The sequence below is a fragment of the Daphnia magna genome, unplaced genomic scaffold (assembly GCF_020631705.1).
Source record: "Daphnia magna isolate NIES unplaced genomic scaffold, ASM2063170v1.1 Dm_contigs092, whole genome shotgun sequence".
NCBI classification, from domain to species: domain Eukaryota; kingdom Metazoa; phylum Arthropoda; class Branchiopoda; order Diplostraca; family Daphniidae; genus Daphnia; species Daphnia magna.
The window spans coordinates 212,901-224,155 of record NW_025533122.1 but is presented as its reverse complement, the minus strand read 5'-3'; the positions used below and the strand labels follow the sequence as shown (position 1 = coordinate 224,155).

At 30.6% G+C, this 11,255-nt stretch overlaps 1 pseudogene; it reads left to right on the top strand.

Moving 5' to 3' along the window:
* The first annotated feature begins 8,893 nt into the window (after positions 1–8,893).
* LOC123477567 lies at positions 8,894–10,339 on the top strand (annotated as a pseudogene).
* The last annotated feature ends 916 nt before the right edge of the window (positions 10,340–11,255 follow it).

The following is an 11,255-nucleotide window of genomic DNA, read 5'->3' as shown; positions in this document are numbered from 1 at the left end:
TTATATTATGAGTTTATACTTCTACATGTAAAAAGAATCAAATATACTTGTATTCAATGTGAATACACTGTTATACCATGAGTTTTTACTTCTATATGTAAACAGAATCAAATATACTTGTATTCAATGTGAATACACTGTTAAATTATGAGTTTATACTTCTTCATGTAAACATAATCAAATATACTTGTATTCAATGTGAATACACTGTGATACCATGAGTTTTAATTTCTATATGTAAACAGGATCAAATATGCTTGTATTCAATGTGAATACACTGTGATACCATGAGTTTATACTTCTATATGTAAACAGAATCAAATATACTTGTATTCAATGTGAATACACTGTTATATTATGAGTTTATACTTCTACATGTAAACAGAATCAAATATACTTGTATTCCATGTGAATACACTGGTATATTATGAGTTTATACTTCTATATGTAAACAGGATCAAATATACTTGTATTCAATGTGAATACACTGTGATACCATGAGTTTTTACTTCTATATGTAAACAGGATCAAATATACTTGTATTCAATGTGAATACACTGTTATATTATGACTTTATACTTCTACATGTAAACAGAATCTTATATACTTGTATTCAATGTGAATACAGTGTTTTTTTATGAGTTTATAATTCTACATGTAAACAGAATCAAATATACTTGTATTCAATGTGAATACACTGTTATATTATGAGTTTATACTTCTACATGTAAATAGAATCAAATATTCTTGTATTCAATGTGAATACACTGTTATATTATGAGTTTATACTTCTAAATGTAAACAGAATCAAATATACTTTTATTCAATGTGAATACACTGTTATATTATGAGTTTATACTTCTACATGTAAACTGGATAAAATATACTTGTATTCAATGTGAATACACTGTTATACCATGAGTTTTTACTTGTATATGTTAACAGGATCAAATATACTTGTATTCAATGTGAATACACTGTTATTTTATGAGTTTATACTTCTACATGTAAACAGAATCAAATATACTTGTATTCAATGTGAATAAACTGTTATACTATGAGTTTATACTTGTATATGTAAACAGGATTAAATATACTTGCATTCAATGTGAATACACTGTTTTATTATGAGTTTATACTTCTACATGTGAACAGAATCAAATTTACTTGTATTCAATGTGAATACACTGTGATACCATGAGTTTCACCTTCTTTATGCAAAAAGGATCAAATATACTTGTATTCAATGTGAATACACTTTTATATTATGAGTTTATACTTCTACATGTAAACAGAATGAAATATACTTGTATTCAATTTGAATACACTGTTATACAATGAGTATTTACTTCTATATGTAAAAAGGATCAAATATACTTGTATTCAATGTGAATACACTGTTATATTATGAGTTTATACTTCTACATGTAAAGTGGATAAAATATACTTGTATTCAATGTGAATACACTGTTATACCATGAGTTTTTACTTGTATATGTAAAAAGGATCAAATATACTTGTATTCAATGTGAATACACTGTTATATTATAAATTTATAATTCTACATGTAAACAGAATCAAATATACTTATATTCAATGTGAATACACTCTTATATTATTAGCTTACACTTCTACATGTAAACAGAATCAAATATACTTGTATTCAATATGAATACACTTTTCTATTATTAGTTTATACTTCTACATGTAAACAGAATGAAATATACCTGTATTCAATGTGAATACACTGTTATACCATGAGTTTTTACTTCTATATGTAAACAGAATCAAATATACTTGTATTCAATGTGAATACACTGTGATACCATGAGTTTTTACTTCTATATGTAAACAGGATCAAATATACTTGTATTCAATGTGAATACACTGTTATACCATGAGTTTTTACTTCTATATGTAAACAGTATCAAATATACTTGTATTCCATGTGAATACACTGTTATATTATGAGTTTATACTTCTATATGTAAACAGGATCAAATATACTTGTATTCTATGTGAATACACTGTTATATTATGAGTTTATACTTCTACATGTAAACAGAATCAAATATACTTGTATTCCATGTGAATACACTGTTACATTATGAGTTTATACCTCTATATGTAAACAGGATCAAATATACTTGTATTCAATGTGAATACACTGTGATACCATGAGTTTTAACTTCTATATGTAAACAGGATCAAATATACTTGTATTCAATGTGAATACACTGTTATATTATGAGTTTATACTTATACATGTAAACAGAATCTTATATACTTGTATTCAATGTGAATACAGTGTTATTTTATGAGTTTATAATTCTACATGTAAACAGAATCAAATATACTTGTATTCAATGTGAATACACTGTTATATTATGAGTTTATACTTCTACATGTAAACAGAATCAAATATACTTGTATTCAATGTGAATACACTGTTATATTATGAGTTTATACTTCTAAATGTAAACAGAATCAAATATACTTGGATTCAATGTGAATACACTGTTATATTATGAGTTTATACTTCTACATGTAAACAGGATCAAATATACTTGTATTCAATGTGAATACACTGTTATACCATGTGTTTTTACTTCTATATGTAAACAGAATCAAATATACTTGTATTCAATGTGAATACACTTTTAAATTATGAGTTTATACTTCTTCATGTAAACATAATCAAATATACTTGTATTCAATGTGAATACACTGTGATATCATGAGTTTTAACTTCTATATGTAAACAGGATCAAATATGCTTGTATTCAATGTGAATACACTGTGATACCATGAGTTTATACTTCTATATGTAAAGAGAATCAAATATACTTGTATTCAATGTGAATACACTGTTATATTATGAGTTTATACTTCTACATGTAAACAGAATCAAATATACTTGTATTCCATGTGAATACACTGTTATACCATGAGTTTTTACTTGTATATGTAAAAAGGATCAAATATACTTGTATTCAATGTGAATACACTGTTATATTATAAATTTATAATTCTACATGTAAACAGAATCAAATATACTTATATTCAATGTGAATACACTGTTATATTATTAGCTTACACTTCTACATGTAAACAGAATCAAATATACTTGTATTCAATGTGAATACACTGTTATACCATGAGTTTTTACTTCTATATGTAAACAGAATAAAATATATTTGTATTCAATGTGAATACACTGTGATACCATGAGTTTTTACTTCTATATGTAAACAGGATCAAATATACTTGTATTCAATGTGAATACACTGTTATACCATGAGTTTTTACTTCTATATGTAAACAGTATCAAATATACTTGTATTCCATGTGAATACACTGTTATATTATGAGTTTATACTTCTATATGTAAACAGGATCAAATATACTTGTATTCTATGTGAATACACTGTTATATTATGAGTTTATACTTCTACATGTAAACAGAATCAAATATACTTGTATTCCATGTGAATACACTGTTATATTATGAGTTTATACCTCTATATGTAAACAGGATCAAATATACTTGTATTCAATGTGAATACACTTTGATACCATGAGTTTTTACTTCTATATGTAAACAGGATCAAATATACTTGTATTCAATGTGAATACACTGTTATATTATGAGTTTATACTTATACATGTAAACAGAATCTTATATACTTGTATTCAATGTGAATACAGTGTTATTTTATGAGTTTATAATTCTACATGTAAACAGAATCAAATATACTTGTATTCAATGTGAATACACTGTTATATTATGAGTTTATACTTCTACATGTAAACAGAATCAAATATACTTGTATTCAATGTGAATACACTGTTATATTAGGAGTTTATACTTCTAAATGTAAACAGAATCAAATATACTTGGATTCAATGTGAATACACTGTTATATTAGGAGTTTATACTTCTAAATGTAAACAGAATCAAATATACTTGGATTCAATGTGAATACACTGTTATATTATGAGTTTATACTTCTACATGTAAACAGGATCAAATATACTTGTATTCAATGTGAATACACTGTTATACCATGTGTTTTTACTTCTATATGTAAACAGAATCAAATATACTTGTATTCAATGTGAATACACTTTTAAATTATGAGTTTATACTTCTTCATGTAAACATAATCAAATATACTTGTATTCAATGTGAATACACTGTGATATCATGAGTTTTAACTTCTATATGTAAACAGGATCAAATATGCTTGTATTCAATGTGAATACACTGTGATACCATGAGTTTATACTTCTATATGTAAAGAGAATCAAATATACTTGTATTCAATGTGAATACACTGTTATATTATGAGTTTATACTTCTACATGTAAACAGAATCAAATATACTTGTATTCCATGTGAATACACTGTTATACCATGAGTTTTTACTTGTATATGTAAAAAGGATCAAATATACTTGTATTCAATGTGAATACACTGTTATATTATAAATTTATAATTCTACATGTAAACAGAATCAAATATACTTATATTCAATGTGAATACACTGTTATATTATTAGCTTACACTTCTACATGTAAACAGAATCAAATATACTTGTATTCAATGTGAATACACTGTTATACCATGAGTTTTTACTTCTATATGTAAACAGAATAAAATATATTTGTATTCAATGTGAATACACTGTGATACCATGAGTTTTTACTTCTATATGTAAACAGGATCAAATATACTTGTATTCAATGTGAATACACTGTTATACCATGAGTTTTTACTTCTATATGTAAACAGTATCAAATATACTTGTATTCCATGTGAATACACTGTTATATTATGAGTTTATACTTCTATATGTAAACAGGATCAAATATACTTGTATTCTATGTGAATACACTGTTATATTATGAGTTTATACTTCTACATGTAAACAGAATCAAATATACTTGTATTCCATGTGAATACACTGTTATATTATGAGTTTATACCTCTATATGTAAACAGGATCAAATATACTTGTATTCAATGTGAATACACTTTGATACCATGAGTTTTTACTTCTATATGTAAACAGGATCAAATATACTTGTATTCAATGTGAATACACTGTTATATTATGAGTTTATACTTATACATGTAAACAGAATCTTATATACTTGTATTCAATGTGAATACAGTGTTATTTTATGAGTTTATAATTCTACATGTAAACAGAATCAAATATACTTGTATTCAATGTGAATACACTGTTATATTATGAGTTTATACTTCTACATGTAAACAGAATCAAATATACTTGTATTCAATGTGAATACACTGTTATATTAGGAGTTTATACTTCTAAATGTAAACAGAATCAAATATACTTGGATTCAATGTGAATACACTGTTATATTAGGAGTTTATACTTCTAAATGTAAACAGAATCAAATATACTTGGATTCAATGTGAATACACTGTTATATTATGAGTTTATACTTCTACATGTAAACAGGATCAAATATACTTGTATTCAATGTGAATACACTGTTATACCATGAGTTTTTACTTCTATATGTAAACAGAATCAAATATACTTGTATTCAATGTGAATACACTGTTAAATTATGAGTTTATACTTCTTCATGTAAACATAATCAAATATACTTGTATTCAATGTGAATACACTGTGATACCATGAGTTTTAACTTCTATATGTAAACAGGATCAAATATGCTTGTATTCAATGTGAATACACTGTGATACCATGAGTTTATACTTCTATATGTAAACAGAATCAAATATACTTGTATTAAATGTGAATACACTGTTATATTATGAGTTTATACTTCTACATGTAAACAGAATCAAATATACTTGTATTCCATGTGAATACACTGTTATACCATGAGTTTTTACTTGTATATGTAAAAAGGATCAAATATACTTGTATTCAATGTGAATACACTGTTATATTATAAATTTATAATTCTACATGTAAACAGAATCAAATATACTTATATTCAATGTGAATACACTGTTATATTATTAGCTTACACTTCTACATGTAAACATAATCAAATATACTTGTATTCAATATGAATACACTGTTCTATTATTAGTTTATACTTCTACATGTAAACAGAATGAAATATACCTGTATTCAATGTGAATACACTGTTATACCATGAATTTTTACTTCTATATGTAAACAGAATCAAATATACTTGTATTCAATGTGAATACACTGTGATACCATGAGTTTTTACTTCTATATGTAAACAGGATCAAATATACTTGTATTCAATGTGAATACACTGTTATATTATGAGTTTATACTTCTACATGTAAACATAATCAAATTTACTTGTATTCAATGTGAATACACTGTGATACCATGAGTTTTAACTTCTATATGTAAACAGGATCAAATATACTTGTTTTTAATGTGAATACACTGTGATACCATGAGTTTATACTTCTTTATGTAAACAGGATCAAATATACTTGTATTCAATGTGAATACACTGTTATATTATGAGTTTATACTTCTACAAGTAAACAGAATCAAATATACTTGTATTCAATGTGAATACACTGTTATATTATGAGTTTATACTTATACATGTAAACAGAATCTTATATACTTGTATTCAATGTGAATACAGTGTTATTTTATGAGTTTATAATTCTACATGTAAACAGAATCAAATATACTTGTATTCAATGTGAATACACTGTTATATTATGAGTTTATACTTCTACATGTAAACAGAATCAAATATACTTGTATTCAATGTGAATACACTGTTATATTATGAGTTTATACTTCTAAATGTAAACAGAATCAAATATACTTGGATTCAATGTGAATACACTGTTATATTATGAGTTTATACTTCTACATGTAAACAGGATCAAATATACTTGTATTCAATGTGAATACACTGTTATACCATGAGTTTTTACTTCTATATGTAAACAGAATCAAATATACTTGTATTCAATGTGAATACACTGTTAAATTATGAGTTTATACTTCTTCATGTAAACATAATCAAATATACTTGTATTCAATGTGAATACACTGTGATACCATGAGTTTTAACTTCTATATGTAAACAGGATCAAATATGCTTGTATTCAATGTGAATACACTGTGATACCATGAGTTTATACTTCTATATGTAAACAGAATCAAATATACTTGTATTAAATGTGAATACACTGTTATATTATGAGTTTATACTTCTACATGTAAACAGAATCAAATATACTTGTATTCCATGTGAATACACTGTTATACCATGAGTTTTTACTTGTATATGTAAAAAGGATCAAATATACTTGTATTCAATGTGAATACACTGTTATATTATAAATTTATAATTCTACATGTAAACAGAATCAAATATACTTATATTCAATGTGAATACACTGTTATATTATTAGCTTACACTTCTACATGTAAACATAATCAAATATACTTGTATTCAATATGAATACACTGTTCTATTATTAGTTTATACTTCTACATGTAAACAGAATGAAATATACCTGTATTCAATGTGAATACACTGTTATACCATGAATTTTTACTTCTATATGTAAACAGAATCAAATATACTTGTATTCAATGTGAATACACTGTGATACCATGAGTTTTTACTTCTATATGTAAACAGGATCAAATATACTTGTATTCAATGTGAATACACTGTTATATTATGAGTTTATACTTCTACATGTAAACATAATCAAATTTACTTGTATTCAATGTGAATACACTGTGATACCATGAGTTTTAACTTCTATATGTAAACAGGATCAAATATACTTGTTTTTAATGTGAATACACTGTGATACCATGAGTTTATACTTCTTTATGTAAACAGGATCAAATATACTTGTATTCAATGTGAATACACTGTTATATTATGAGTTTATACTTCTACAAGTAAACAGAATCAAATATACTTGTATTCAATGTGAATACACTGTTATATTATGAGTTTATACTTCTACATGTAAACAGAATCAAATATACTTGTATTCAATGTGAATACACTGTTTGTTGTAAACTAACCGTAAGATAACGATCGTTTGAAAGGCGATGCGAAACAACGATCAAAACCGAACGGGCAGGGCCTAAGAACTTGTATTAAACTTTAAGACGCAGGCGAAAATAAAAATAAATGAGGTGACAAAAAATGGCGACGAGACGCTACCGTTGTAAAAACGTGACTGCTTCGTTAATACATGTTACGAATCAAAAAGATCCGTAAGAACGAGGGGGCAATGCCGGTTCCCAAGGGAACGCGAGCAGACGGTTTTTCTTCTGCTTTTTTTTTTGGCTGGGTTCATGCCCTCGTGTGTGTGGCAGGTAGAAAGGCTCCCCTTTACCGACTTTCAAAAAGGCTAGAAATAAAATGGCTTAATCAACTAATCTAACGTGTTCCTTCTCTTATTTTCTTAAAGGCTCACTCTCCAATAAGGTAATGATAATTAAGAATATCCGAAGACAAATTTATTAGCTATGAACCTTAACTTTTGGTGCCGAAACCCGGGATACCAGGGACCTTTAGATTGAACTCGTTGCTAACCAGATATTTCTACAGGTACACGGATAGAGGCTCAAGCTACATATCTAGTAAAATAGTCGAAGAGCCAAGATCGTACAGACTCAAGTCAATACGTGTTCATCAGGTAATGAAATATTTAAAGCACGTTATTCGAGTCGCAAAGTTAACGAGGTCTGTTGAAGGAAAGACCCGAATCGTCCAGGCTTCGCCGCCTTGAATTAAGTAGCACTGCCGGAAGGCTCGCTCGCTGTCAACTAATATCGTATCGGTAATTGTTAAACAGAATCGTTCGGCCATAAGGCAAGTAAAATAAACGTTTCTCACGTAGGATTTCAGCATAATGTCGGACGCCGATGACTCGGAACTAGACGAAAACGAGTCGGAGGGACCCGAAGTGATTAAGAGGCTTCGGACGACGGCAAAAGCGAAGTTCACGAGATTACTAGCAACCATCTCGGCCCACATGGAAGGTGATGGCGAACAATCTGTCCTCAGAGTTCACCGCGACAACTTAAAGGAGTTGTATAACGATTGCATCCGTCTACACCAGACTTGCCGTGCGATCAATTTTTTTAGTTCGATCAAACTCAAACTCAACTGACAATGAGTTTGAGTTCGATCAAACTTATCGTCGCGATTAATTTCCTGCGCCATCTATCGGTCAATAAAATAAACACAATGTAAAATTTATACAGATATTTGTTCTTTGAGCTTTCATTTAAGACTTAAACCGTTTTCTTTTGTTAATTTCCTTATTTTTACTTATATCGAACAAGCCAAAAGAATTAATTCGACACACAAATAATTGATTAACTCTTTCAACCATTTATTGATTTTACCAATTATTTAGCATTACGTTGTTGACTTAAAAAAAAAGTAACTTTTCAAAATGTTTGTTGTTAAGTTGATATCTCTTCGCGGTAAAAATTAGTCCAGCTTGACTAAAAAGTTTCACTAGTGCACGACTTCAATAGTAACATTCTTAGCACTTAATTATATTTACTATTACTAGATGGCGTGCAGTAAGAAATATTGATTGCAAAATTGAGTTTGAGTTCGATCAAAAATTTTGAGTTTGATCGCGATCAAACTCATTCTTAAATGAGTTGAGCGATCGATCAATTTTTGAGTTTGAGTTTGATCTCGATCAAAAATTGAGTTCGATCACGGCAACTCTGGTCTACACACTGCTTACACGGAGAAAATACGCCCAGCAGATAAGGATTTGGCAAAATCGAATAAGTGGTGTGAAGGATTGGACAAAATTTACAGAGACTTGTTGGCCAATATTGAAGAATTTTCAAAGAGTAAGGAGGACAACGGTCCACTTAATCGGAGTGTTAGACAAATTGAAGCCGATATCCAAGCTAGGAAAAGGAAAGTCGAGGCGGAGCTTGAAGATTCCCAGATTGCGGAAGAACGAAGAGTTGCTGATATCCGTCGCAAGGCAGCGAGAGAAGAACGCGAGATGGAGCTGGAATTGGCCGCCGCCCAGGAATTTGAAAAAGAGCAAAGGCTGCATTCGACGCCCTTAAAGAAGACGGGTAGACTGACGTTCACTGGAGACTTCCAGTCAGATGACCAGAGCACGATCCAGAAACGGAACAACGATGTATCCAGCAGCCCGGTCGATACCAACGTCAGCAAAAACTTCGTTTTAGACGACTGGATCTACAAACCCTTCACCTCACCGATGCCTGGGGCGGAAGGCCAGCAACTTGTTACAATGGCCATGCTTCCAAACCTTCCGCAATTCGGTGGCGACTCAAGGGAATGACCAATGTTCATTCAGTCGTTCAAAAGCATGGTTCACGACGTTTTCAACTCGGACGCGCAGCGATTGGCCATGTTGCATTCGCGACTAGCACCACGGTTACGTGAAGGAATGAGCCAGGTTCTCACAGCCCCAATGGCTTATCGCGAGGCCTTGCAGGAATTACATCGAAAGTACGGCCATCCCCACCTGGTCGTCCGGAGTTATATCCAGGGTTTAATGGAACTCCCTTCTATCCGGGAGGGAGAAGATGTTGACAACTTCTCCGCCAAACTGCATGGAGCAGTAGCAACCCTCGAAGCGTCCGGCTACGGCCATGAGTTAAATTCCAGTGTTGCATTGAACGGAATAGTAGCCAAGCTTCCGCCTTCCATGGTAGCGCGATGGGGACGCCGCGTAAACCGACTTTTACCTCGGACTCCCACGTTGCGTGATCTAGACGTCTGGGTCGAAGAGGAGATGATGAGCGTTAAAAATATTCGTGAAATAAAAGGGAACTACTCAACACCACGGCGGATATCGAATTTCGCCCCGCGTCGAGCACCGCCGCCGTTTCAGCCGACGATAAACTTTGTTGGAGAAAAGGAGAAGGAGACGCAGAACGAAAAGGGAGAAACGATAAGTGAAAATAAGTGCACTGTCTGCAAAACAACGCCAGGACATCACTTGACGTTGTGCCCGAAATTCATCGCGATGGAACCAACATCAAGAGCGCAGACAGTTTTTGATTTAGGCAATTGTTTCCGCTGCCTTGGCCGCAATCACAGCAGCCACGAATGTCGTAAGGCTGACGCGATCTGCGGGATACAAAGATGCAATCAACGCCACCACACCCTACTCCACGGAGCGGATCGAGTGGCGAGAAAATGACTAGACGGAGAAGTGAATGCGGTTGGCCTCGGAACCGCCCAAAGAATGA